The following is a 13,069-nucleotide window of genomic DNA, read 5'->3' on the forward strand; positions in this document are numbered from 1 at the left end:
CATCTACATGGAGGGCAGTGGAACATATGTAGGTACTGAGCATGAATTCAGGCCTTTCCAATAGCTGCAAAGATATACAGACACTCATAGTCAGCTAGTGACCAGATAGCTTACAAAGGTAAGATCTACCTTCCTGTAACATACACAATCAACACAAGTCTAAGTTATTGATAGAAAAACTGAGGAGCCACTATGCATTGACTATTTCCAAAAACATTAGGAAGTGACTAGCTCAACTTGACAGGTGGCCATTGCAACACTTTGTGAGAATGGAGAGATTTGTACAAGTGGGGAACTTTTTTGTAAATTGTATGTTCAGCATGTTTGTGATACATGGTTCTGTGAAGAGACCCTAAAATAGGGAATGTTTCCATTTATAAACTCACATGATTCTTAACTCATCCCATAACTTTTATTTAATAAGTTAAACAAAATTATTGTTTCAGTAACACTCGGGGTCTATAGAAATTGTTTAAGCAGAAGTAAATGATGACCCTGAATGGCCAGACTTTCCAGAGACAGGCCAGAACTCTTGATAATTAGAGCAAGAAAGTGTTGTCTTTTCTCTGGCTCTTTTTTTCTCTCTTCCTCTTCCTGTCTTTGTTTTTAGAAGCCTAGCTATAAATCATTCTTATTGGCATATTTTGAAGAGAAATACAATAAAATAACCGGTTGTTACCCTTTTGTCCCTCAGCTAAATGCTTAAATCTCTCATTTCTTCTCAGATTTTTTGGGATTCAATTAGTATTTATTACAGTAATCTTGAATTTGTATTGTCTGTTTGAAAAATATAGCAGGCCCTGACCCTTCTATTTTCAGATGTTCACAAGTTTTCCTTTTAGGGATGGAATTTTAAATGTTGAGGGTGACATTTTTTTTTTTGCGACAGTGCAAAATAATTGTTAGCATCTGTCTAAACAGTGTCTAGCTGCAATGCCAAAAAATTTCTGAACACTTTTCTGCCTCAACCTGCCATTCCAAATACTGACCTGAAGTAGAGCTCTGTGCAACTTGAAACTTGTCTCGTCCAGCAACAGAAGTTGGTCCATTAAAAGATATTACCTCATCCACCTTGTGTGTCTCATATCTTGGGACCAACAAATGCTGCTATAACAACACTGCAAATTCCAAATACTGTCAATCATCCTGCCAAGCTGTGTAGTTCTTTCAATATGGACAAAAGCCTGCTGCCGATCATATTACAATCAACAAACTCTTCTGACTTGTGGCCTGTATGATGATGACTACAATCAATGTCTCATTGCACCCTTTCTCTGGCATTTCTTTGTCAGTAAATGAGGCTAAATGGCATCAGAGAGCCCAATTTTCATTCATCATGTTACTCTGATTTCTCCATATTCAAGGTTTGCATTGTGAAATAATGTAAATCATTCCTCTAGTGTATTGTTATATTTTGAAGTGTTATAGTCAAACAAGAATGAAAAATGAAATGTTAATTTTCTCTCTAAAATACATACCCTTCATTCCTCACAAGCAGGCTGGATGCCTTCTAAAATGTACTTTCCAATAATTTTATGCAACACAAGAAACACTGCAACATTAGCTGAATATTAACACAAAAATAGTTGCTTGCTCTTTTCAAATAAGGCGAAAAACCTTGAGATTTTGCTAACACAAAGTGATTTGTAAATCACCATTAACTTTTAGCTGAGAAGATAGAAGGTCTGAGAGACCTGGGTTCAATTCATCCTTTACCCAAGAGGGGAAAGGATTTAAACAGGGGTGTTCACCTCTAAGGAGAGTGCACTAACCACGGGGCTGTGGGATATTCTGATCTGCGTACTGTCGATTTTTCCTGCTGAAGTTGTTCCAGTTCGGATAACTAAACGAACAGTCAGTGGAGCGGGGGACTGCACCCTTGATTTTTCACCTCCCAGTTATGTGCTGTCATAACAAGGCTACAGAGTCATCTTCCTTTCTGGCCTAGTGATTCTTTCAGTATTTGCAGCTGTTCCACTGTGGATATATACTTAGCCATTAGGCTAGAGAAAGAAAATGAGTCTATAGCCTAGTGGTTAGAGCACTTTCCTGAGTGGTGGGGGACTCCTGTTCAAATCTTTTCTCCCCCTCTCCCAGAAGTGGAGAATTGAATGTGGGTCTCCCACATCCTAGGAAAGTGTGCTAACCACTGGACTGCACCACCACTTCCCCACCTTTCCATTCATTGTATTGGGAGCCTAGGCAGCTAACTAAGGCTTTGTGAGTCATGGTGCGTTCCTGTATTATTGTTTTTTTTTTCTAGGAGCCTAAAAGTTAGGCATTGCAATGCTCAGCATCACAACACCTAAGTACTTTTGCTAATCTGCCCCCAAAAGACTTTTCTAATAGCATTTATAGTCCTGACACTGAATTATTTGGGAAGGGACCATGCCTTCTGATCTGTCTGTATAGTGCCTCTTTTTCTGGGCACTTCTGTAGTGCAAACATTTAATAATTATAATCTGAAAGATGCTAGTCAAGACCTGATCCAGCTCCCACTGAAGTAAATAGGAGTTTTGCCACTGACTCCAGTGGGAGAAACAGCAGCACCCCTTCATGTTTGCAATTTTCTCTTTTCCCCACACTACTCCCCACTCCAAAACAAACCTACACAGTTTGGGCTGAAATAACTGCTCAGCTTTCTATATTGCTACAATTACATAACCAGTAGAGATGTACAGTTCTTAGTACCTGAAGGCATGCAAGATACATCTGTGTTGTTGCAGTGTTGTGTCCGGACCATTAGTGTACAATTTGGGGCTGGGGGGAAAGCACATTCTAAAAGTGTTATCAGGTGTCCCTGGAGATGAAGTGACAGTTAATATTCTGCTTTCCATTTATAAAGAAAGCAGGAAATAGAGGAGTAATTCCCTTACAAATCTGAGGCATTAGAGCAGTCAGCTGAATATGGCATGACTGCATTTGAATATCTGAATGTTAATTGGATTGACATTGTTGTTAAAGCAATTAACTTATCAGGTATTTATGACTACAGTTAGGCAACTACAATAAAGTAAAGTGGTTAAAATCTTTCTGGTACAGTCCTCAGATAATAGAGGGCAGATCAGCATCTCTTAATAAATAAGCACTGGGAATTATATAAATATTAAATTTTAACTATTTCACAAGCAACAGCCAACATTCATTTTTATAGCATATGATCTTTAACCATTTATATTTAATGCATTGCCAGTAAACTGACCACATACGTAAATTGTCTTCAGGCTAAATGTTTTACCAGAGAACACAAATAAATTAATTTCATGTTTTAAGAGTTGGTTCTGAGGAACAATTTATTATTTACTCATTAGGGAGTCTTGTTGGTCTTTCCTAACAAACGGCAAATCTAATTTTCTTTAAAAACAAATTAATTATTCCTCCTAGCCAAAAAGGACTACATCATTAACCTCAAAGGAATGCTAATAAACAAAAATAATTTAAAAGCTTTATTAAGTTCAATTAATTGGTTGTAACAGTCTAATTTTGTCATGCTTTGGTAGCCAGTGTATTGTAAGTAATTTTGATGATCTCCAATTCAGTTGAGCAAATAAGCCTGCATACTAAAGCAAAAAATGAGTTGTCTTGATAATTATAAAAATCATTGGCCTGTTTGGTATTTGTGATAAATGGGTTAATTAGCCTCTCTTTTATTGCATTGAGAGTTTCACTGCTGCAGAACAATGGTAATTTATTTTACTGGGAACTAATAAATCCAAATTCTAACTTTGATTGTTCACAATAAATTCCTTAGAGCAACTGGGCTCTGTACTAGATAAGGGCCATTGTGAGTAGCTAGTTACAATTGGATTTTTTTGGTTCAGATGTTATGCTTTCTGTATTTTCAGCAGCAATCAATCAGAAGATGTGATTAATACAATTCATGTTATTCTGCTGATCTTTACCCGAACATCACAGGTATTTTTGTACCAGATCAGACCAGTAGCCCATCTAGTTAGCCATTGTGGAAAACAGGATATGTAATACTATATGCTTCAGAGGAAGGTACAGGATAATCGTAGAATATCAAGCCCATATTTTCTATCTTCCTTCAGTTAATGGTTGACCTAACTCCAAAGCATAGTGTTTTAAAATCTGTCTAATGAAACTGTGGATGGTATAATACATTTAAATACTTCATCTTTTTTTAAAGTTTTGTTAAGTTTCTAATCTCCACCTTGAGACAATGAGTTCCACTGGCTAATTATGCTTTATATTTAATTGACCTTTCCCCACTATGAAATATTTTGCTTTTCAATTTCATTGGAATAGCCCCCTTGCCTGTCTTTCAACTGAATAATTGTACCTAATTTGCCATATCTGTACCATCCATTAGGTCTGTCATCTCTTTTCAGCTGAGCAGTCTTAATTTAGTCTCTAGCAGTTCATTGCCCAGCTCCATGTCCACCCTATTTCTCTCCTATTCATTTTGAGATAGAATACTCGGAATGTTTAATGTGAGGGTTTCACCATTGACTTATAGCATAGGAAAATATTTATGGACCTGGTTCTTAAAAATCTTTGAACACATTTACATTAGTGGCTGATCATCATGTATACTCCTGATCACGATTGCCAAAAGCTGGCAATGGGCTGATAAGATTACGAATGATAGATGTAAACTGGATAGCCAGTGAGATCACATCAAAGACCTACCTAAAAATTGAATCATTTGAAATTCCATCTTCAAGGAAGCTATATCCCTTTGGGATTTGCCTTGCTGTTGATGGTTATATCTGCAGTATTTTCTATCTCTTCGCTCATTCAAACATTTTTATTTTATTGGCTATTTTTGTGCACTAAGCAATTAGTTTTCTTGAGCAGTCCACCCATATCTCTTATTCCGAATGGGTATAGTTAATTTAGACCCTCCTATATGAACAAATAGTTCAGATTATACCTTACAATGTGCTTTATCTTGCATTTATCATGACTGAATTTCATCTGCCATCATGTTGTCTCTTCACTTAGCTTTGTTAGGTCTCTCTGAAGTTCCTCAAAACTTTCTCTGTAGTTCCCTAAAATAAATCAATGGCACCTGTTAGCTGTTTAGCCTTTTTCAGATTATGAAAGACTCCATGAAAACAATAGTCTTAGTACCTCACTTAATGTTTTTCAATGTTAAAAATTAACTTTTTCTAACTCTGTTTTAGCCAGTTTCTTATCCATACAAGTGCTTTGCCTCTCACGTCAGACTACTCAGAATCTCTAGTTGGCTGTTGTGAGGGACTTTATGAATGGCTTCTTGTAAGTACCAATATATTGTAGCAGGCATCACTGGGTAATGCTCTTACATATTTTTTCATGTTCTTTCTTTATGTATGATCAAATGCTCAGTCTTGGGAGGTTGTACTCTGGTGTTGGTGTTAATGAAAAAGCTATGTAAGGAGCTGGAGAGGTTGCTCTCTGCCATAATTTCTGGTTAGTTAATTACTTTATGCAGAGTTGATCCTTGGGAGTTGGATAGTGGTGCTGGGCTGAGAGTCCTGAAAGCGAAGATTGCCTGCATGTTGTTTGTGATCACTATCATTCCAAAATTGGGAGTTTATGGGCTTCCCTACACAGACACATTCAGGAAAACTAATCCGAATTTGAAGTGGATTACTTAACTACGTAAAAATGGGGATGCTGTTGTACAAAATTAGTGGTTTTAATTTGGTTTATGTTAATTCACTTCCAAAGTGAATTAAACTAAACTGAATAAAGGCCACTTTAATTCTGAATTGATGTTCACATATTGGTTTAATGCAGTTAACTACTCCACTTTAAATTTACATCTTCCCTGGGAAGTCCCCATGTAGATAAGACATAGGTGTAAATAACAAATCAGACTCATCACTAATTTCTCTTCCATTGGGAAGTAGACCTGCAAGGCCTTAATAGCTGCTACCACATGGCAATGGATGCTGGTATTAGAACAGAACGTATTGGTAGAAAATCATGTTACACTGGTCTACAATTTTTGACAAGTCATCTGCTTCAGAGATAAAATGTGCTATTTATTATGTATTTTGATGTGCTGAATTCAAATATGACAATTAAAACAACTGATTGGCTACTGTTTCTAAGATATTTAAGTTTTTACATTTTATGCCTATGTATATTGTGTAGATAGTAGAGTTTTAATCATAAATGGTAAACCTAGGTCTTTTCATGTGTTTATGGTTGCTTTACATGATGATATTTCACCTGTCCTGTTTATGTAACACTTTAAAAATCAGCAAAAGGGTTATATAAATAAAATTTATTATGAAACACAAGGCAAAAAACTATTCTGTACATAGTTTAGTCCTATTCAGTGTCTACTCGGCGCTTCTTGGCTTGTCTCTTGTGTTCATTAAATGGAGCATCTCTTGTCACTGTCCAGCAATAGCCTGCAAGCATTGATGGGCTCAATTTGCCCTGATAGCGTTTCTCCATTGTTGCAATGTCCTGGTGAAATCACTCGCCGTGCTCGTCGCTCACTGCTCCGCAGTTCGGTGGAAAAAAATCTAGATGAGAGTGCAAAAAATGTATCTTTAGTGACATGTTGCAACCAAGGCTTTTGTATGCCTTGAGGAGGTTTTCCACCAACAACCTGTAGTTGTCTGCCTTGTTGTTTCCAAGAAAATTTATTGCCACTAACTGGAAGGCTTTCCATGCTGTCTTTTCCTTGCCACGCAGTGCATAGTCAAATGCATCATCTCGAAGAAGTTCATGAGTCTGAGGACCAACAAAGACACCTTCCTTTATCTTAGCTTCACTTAACCTTGGAAATTTTCCACGGAGGTACTTGAAAGCTGCTTGTGTTTTGTCAATGGCCTTGACAAAGTTCTTCATCAGACCCAGCTTGATGTGTAAGGGTGGTAACAAAATCTTCCTTGATTCAACAAGTGGTGGATGCTGAACACTTTTCCTCCCAGGCTCCAATGACTGTCGGAGTGGCCAATCTTTCTTGATGTAGTGGGAATCTCTTGCACGACTATCCCATTCACAGAGAAAACAGCAGTACTTTGTGTATCCAGTCTGCAGACCAAGCAAGAGAGCAACAACCTTCAAATCGCCACAAAGCTGCCACTGATGTTGGTCATAGTTTATGCACCTCAAAAGTTGTTTCATGTTGTCATAGGTTTCCTTCATATGGACTGCATGACCAACTGGAATTGATGGCAAAACATTGCCATTATGCAGTAAAACAGCTTTAAGACTCGTCTTCGATGAATCAATGAACAGTCTCCGCTCATCTGGATCGTGAACCATGTTGAGGGCTGCCATCACACCATCGATGTTGTTGCAGGCTACAAGATCACCATCCATGAAGAAGAATGGGACAAGATCCTTTTGATGGTCACGGAACATGGAAACCCTAACATCACCTGCCAGGAGAGTCCACTGCTGTAGTCTGGAGCCCAACAGCTCTGCCTTACTCTTGGGTAGTTCCAAATCCCTGACAAGGTCATTCAGTTCACCTTGTGTTATGAGGTGTAGTTCAGAGGAGGAGGATGGGAGAAAATGTGGGTCCTGTGACATTGATGGTTCAGGACCAGAAGTTTCATCCTCTTCTTCTTCCTCGTCTGACTCAAGTGAGAATGATTCTGGTGCATCAGGAACTGGCAGTCCTTCTCCGTGGGGTACTGGGCGTATAGCTGATGGAATGTTTGGATAATGCACAGTCCACTTTTTCTTCTTTGACACACCTTTCCCAACTGGAGGCACCATGCAGAAGTAACAATTGCTGGTATGATCTGTTGGCTCTCTCCAAATCATTGGCACTGCAAAAGGCATAGATTTCCTGTTCCTGTTCAACTACTGGCGAAGATTTGTTGCACAAGTGTTGCAGCGTATGTGTGGGGCCCACCTCTTGTCCTGATCTCCAATTTTGCAGCCAAAATAAAGGTGATAGGCTTTCATAACCATAGTGGTTATACTGCGTTTTTGTGATACAAAAGTCACTTCACCACAAACATAGCAGAAGTTATCTGCACTGTTCACACAAGTACGAGGCATCTCTGCTCACTTTGGCTAAACAGAAATGTGTCCCTTTGCAAAATCAAACACTGACAAATAAGAGAGCACGACATTGTATGATTTCTAGAGCTGATATAGGGCAATTTGTTCAGCGGAGTGATGTAAGCTTCGTTATGATTACATCATCCATGACTTCTAGGAATAACATGATGCAATTCATATCATGTATGATGCAATACCAGCTTCAGATTGCATCATTCATTGTTTTGCCTAAAAAGCAAGTACTGTCCAAACCCAGTCATAGATTTATTCATAGATCCATTCAAAGATGTATTTTAGTCATTTCTGGTTTAAATTGAGATCCCTTCCCTTTATAACTCACTTATCCTCCGCCATTCCCAAGTCAAGGGTCGTATATACTGGCCCAATAGCATATCTTCAAAACTAGAGCCAATCAGCAATTTTAAGCATCATTTTCATTCTCAGTGACCCAGAATTAGTAAAGTTTGATTACATTTATTTCAGGAGCATTTTGGCTGTAGAGCAGTGTTATCTGCCTATCCTTTACCTGCTATTTTGCTGACAAACTCCAAGAACTCAAATAGATTTCCTGGGGCCCTGGTTTTAATTTAGAGATTGTTCTCGTTTGTCACCAACATACTATTTATTGCTCTCTTTAGGTGGGTAGCTCTATTTAACTAGCACTCCCACCAGTGCACCTGGTTCAGAAAGTAAAGTTGGTCTGTAATTGCCAGTATCCTCCATGGTACCTTCTTAAAATACCAGTGCAACATTTGCTACTCTCCAGTAATCTAGTTTAGTAGTTTATTTTAACGAGATTCCATATCTTTGGAGCAGCTCAGCTACTTGATTCGTAAGTTCCATTGTGTATGCACAATCCAGTTGTGGTGAATTGTTTTTTCTTCAGTTTGCAGCTCTTGAATCTCAGACTAGGAATAGTAGCTTAAGAAGAAGTTTAGTGGCCAGTCATCATGTCTGCTCCTCCCATAATGCAAATGTGTTAATATCTATCTGCTGGTCCACTGTCAGGAAGCATGCTGAGCACCATGTTCTGGGCAAAATGCAAGTGCACTAACCACTAGGCTTCCCTCACTTACCAGATCATGAATAAGAAAGTTTTATTATCTGCAGCCATCCCAAATAGAACCATTAAAATAAAGATTTTCCTCCTCTAGTGCATTCTGTTAGTCACCGACCTAATAAGTCATACCATTTTCCCCCTAATTGAAGTTATTGAACATCAGTATTATATTGCATTAAACCCCTGTTTTTAGAGCTTCGTAATCAAAGCAACCAAAAGGCTTGTTTTGGCTGCCAATGTACAAGTGGGTTTTGTCTACATTAAGTGGTGGTGGCGGGGGAGGTGGGGCAGTATATACACACTCTAAAATGAGCCATATAGGGAAGAAAATTACATCTGAACATTTTCCATGTGTGCGCGAAGTTTTAAGGGTGATGGATGTTTTAAAGTAGTGATACAATAACAACAAAATATCCCATTAATAGCTAATTTTTGAGAAAAGTTATCATCACAGCCTGAGATTTCCTGAAAAACTTATTGATTTTTAACTACAGTGATTACAAATAGTAAGTTGGACTTTGATTTACATTTTAAAAATAGAATAAGGAGCATGCTCCCAATTAAATATTCTGGACACTTGCCCAAATAAGGAAGGTATTTGAATCTTGTTGACACAGTTCATCAATGAATGATGTTTATACCAAAGACACTTGATTCGGTGTTCTTTCTGAAATGGAAGAATAACTAGAGTTGCATCCTGCTGTTGGTGAATTCAATAGGAACTTTCCCATAGAGTGATTAGAGGTGTAGACTGGCTTGTGATGTGATCAGATATTTTTAAGTAGCTTCTTTAACCATTTTCTGAAAGGGTCTCACTTCTTACTTCTTTAATCAAAAAGTAAATCTACCTTCCTTGTCCGGATAGTTACATACCTGCTTTAATAGTCCCTCTCCTTCTGAACTGAATGTGTAGTAGATTATCTTCAACACAGAAGACTGCTTCTCACGAGGCGTGGATGCAGTATTTCCAATCCCAGCAGTTCAAATATAATGAGTAAGGCACCTGAAAATCATGAGATTGGCTTAACAATCAAGAGAGTTTGAACAAATAATACATATAGTTATTTTTCTGTTGCCTTCTGGTTTTTTAGCTTTAAGTTACAAACAGGTCATGATTTCCAGATTTTCTCCACAAACCTGAGGGCTAGAAATCTACTTTTTATAATGAAAACTGGGATTCTCATGATTCCAGGATCTGGGCCTTTTTAAAAAAAAAATCACCAGATATCATGAGATTCAGGAAAGTTAGCAGCAATGTGGCAGACCCATGTCTACCTGCAACTCTGAGTTGTACCATAAGGGTTCAGAATGTCAAAACCAATCTGGAAAAAGTCTTCTCTATTGTATAAGCAGCCTAAGGGCTTGTCTTCACTACCAGGGTAAGTCAACCTAAGTTACGCTACTTCAGCTACGTGAATAACGTAGCTGGAGTCGATGTTGCTTAGGTCGACTCATCCCGTGTATTCACTGCACTGGGTTGACAGGAGACACTCTCCCATTGACTTACCTTACTCCTCTCAGGGACTGCCATTGATTTAGTGCCGCGGGTCTTCACTAGACCCATTAAATCAACACCCGCTGAATCGATTGCAGCATTGTCAATCTCCCCGGTAGTGACGATAAACCCTTACTGATTACCCAAAATTAGGCCACAATCCATGTGGTTGAGAGCTTGGGGTTGATCTGAAATGATTTTATGAATGTGACGTATCTATTAAGATAGTCAATGCATAGCTATATTGAGGTTCCTAGAATTTGTGACAGTATTGGGTCAATTTAATAAAGGGACTGTTAGAAAGAGCAAGCAAGAAACAAAACAATTACCAGAGATAAGGCATTTGAATAAGCAACCTCAAAAGAAGTCCGGGTACAATGGTTTGGCCATTTAAGTGGGAAAAGGCTATTCCAAAGCGACAGAGTACACAGCTGGCTTGCTAAGGTTGAGGGCCTAAAATCAAAAGGATGCTAGACAATTAAAAACTCTTGCTATGGGGAGGGGTTCTGTTAGTGGGGGTTCAGTAGTTGGAGGCAGCAGCAGTTCTCCGACAATGGCTCTGTGGTATGCATTTGGGGCAGCTGGGCTTGCCTAGGCTTGCAGTGAGACCAAGGCATGCAGATTTGTGTGGTTCTAACCCTTTTCTCTCCTTGTTATGGACCTTTGGGTGAATAGGCAATATGTCTGTTTGGAAGAGCTCTCATGAGTCACTTTAATCAGCTGCTGGTTACAGGCTTCAGCAGGGAGTTTCTTTATAGTTGCCAAATACAGATGGGCTGGGAAATGGGAGGCCACCAGCCCAAGGTTCTAGAGTAGTAAAACTGCAGGATCCTACCCAAAGAAAGGTAATGGGATGCACTCAAGCAGAACTGCAAAGTGGTCTAAGGTACCCTTGCCCTCTACCTGTGATGAGACTGTGGGAATGGGGGTTGTTGTAGCCTGGTGATGCAGACTAAAACTGGGTGAATTGCAGAGAGCTACTCTGAGAATAGTGCAGGTGTATGCGTGCCACTTGAAAAATGTCCCCACAGAGAGACTGGGGGAGAGATCATAGGTGCAGCTTTCCCCCAACCAATAACACATGCTTAACTTTAACAATGTGACTAGCTCCATTAAAGTCACTGGGACTACTCACATACTTTACATTAATCTAGCACTTACGTGCTTTGCTGGACTGGATTCTTATAGGTGGTAAAATCAAGGGTAAAAGCATCTTGGAAGCTTTCTGTATATAAATTAACTGCTCCTTTCAGGTAAATGAAGTTCTACAGGCAGAAAACCTCATAGGATTGGGACCTAAATTATTCCCAGCATTCTTGCTATCAGGGCATTTTTCAAGAACAAGATAGAAACATTAACAAGTTTTGAAGACTCTCTTTATTAAATGTCACAATTTTCATCATTTTATCACTATTATAGAAGTTGGTCTATACGGGCATATATTAATGAGGACTCAAAGATGTCAATAAGTGTGTGTCTGAAATGTCTCCTCAGTCCTTGTAAAAGTGTAATTCTGATTTTGATCAGATTGGACTGTCGTGTCTAATGACCAGCAATAGGAAAGTTGATTAATTCAAGTTAACACAAACTTCCAGCTATTTCCAATTGCAATAATTGCTGTTCTTCTGATGCAATTTTGTATTTAAATGGGATATTTCAAAACTACTTCTGTCAAAGGAGCACACATCATAGAATCCAGCTGTTACAAGGAGATTCAACAACACTGGAATTCAATATAAAAAATCCTGGCTATTGGATTACAGTATTTGAATGCAAAGTGTCAAGTGTGCTGTAATGTGTGAGCAGGAAGATGTGTGGTTTGCTGTATTATGACAAAGATATCACAGAGTAATGCTAATGTGTTAACATTCTTATTGAAGAGCTAACATATACTACATGGTAATTACCAGTAATTCATTACATAACTTGTCAACACTTATATATAGTTTTTGATTTACAGGTCTTAAATTACTGTTTATTTGTTTTATGTACCATTCTTGAAGGTTCTGTTTTAACTATGATGATAACATTAGTGGTGCTATAATACTGCAGGTATTCATATTAAATAGTGTATTCATATTTACACTATGTAATGCATTTTAATATCCATACAATTATTTGGAATTGTATTTCATGACACATCAGTCTTGTACAGTAAATGGCACAGGCTGGTTTCATTATATGTACAATGTGGAAGGGCAGAATGCTGACACAGGATACATCTTCATAGGGAGCAGCCTCCTCTAGCTGAGAGTCTCTGAGCCTGGGCCAACAGACTTGGGCTCACCGGGCTTATGTGACTGCATTAAAAATAGCTGTGGAGAGAGGCTTCAGATACCAGGCCCAACCAAGTTCCAGGCCCAACCACAAGGTCTACACTGCTATTTTTTAGTGCAATAGCAAAAGGCCATATATGTCAACTTGGGCTGGGAGCCTATTTGCTGCAGGCTGTGTCGATGAACCCGAACAGGCTAGAACTGTTTACTTTCACTGTACTAAGGCGGGCTGGTGCCGCAGGTGCACCTTCC

Source organism: Chrysemys picta, chromosome 9, assembly GCF_011386835.1.
Source record: "Chrysemys picta bellii isolate R12L10 chromosome 9, ASM1138683v2, whole genome shotgun sequence".
Taxonomy (NCBI): Eukaryota; Metazoa; Chordata; order Testudines; family Emydidae; genus Chrysemys; species Chrysemys picta.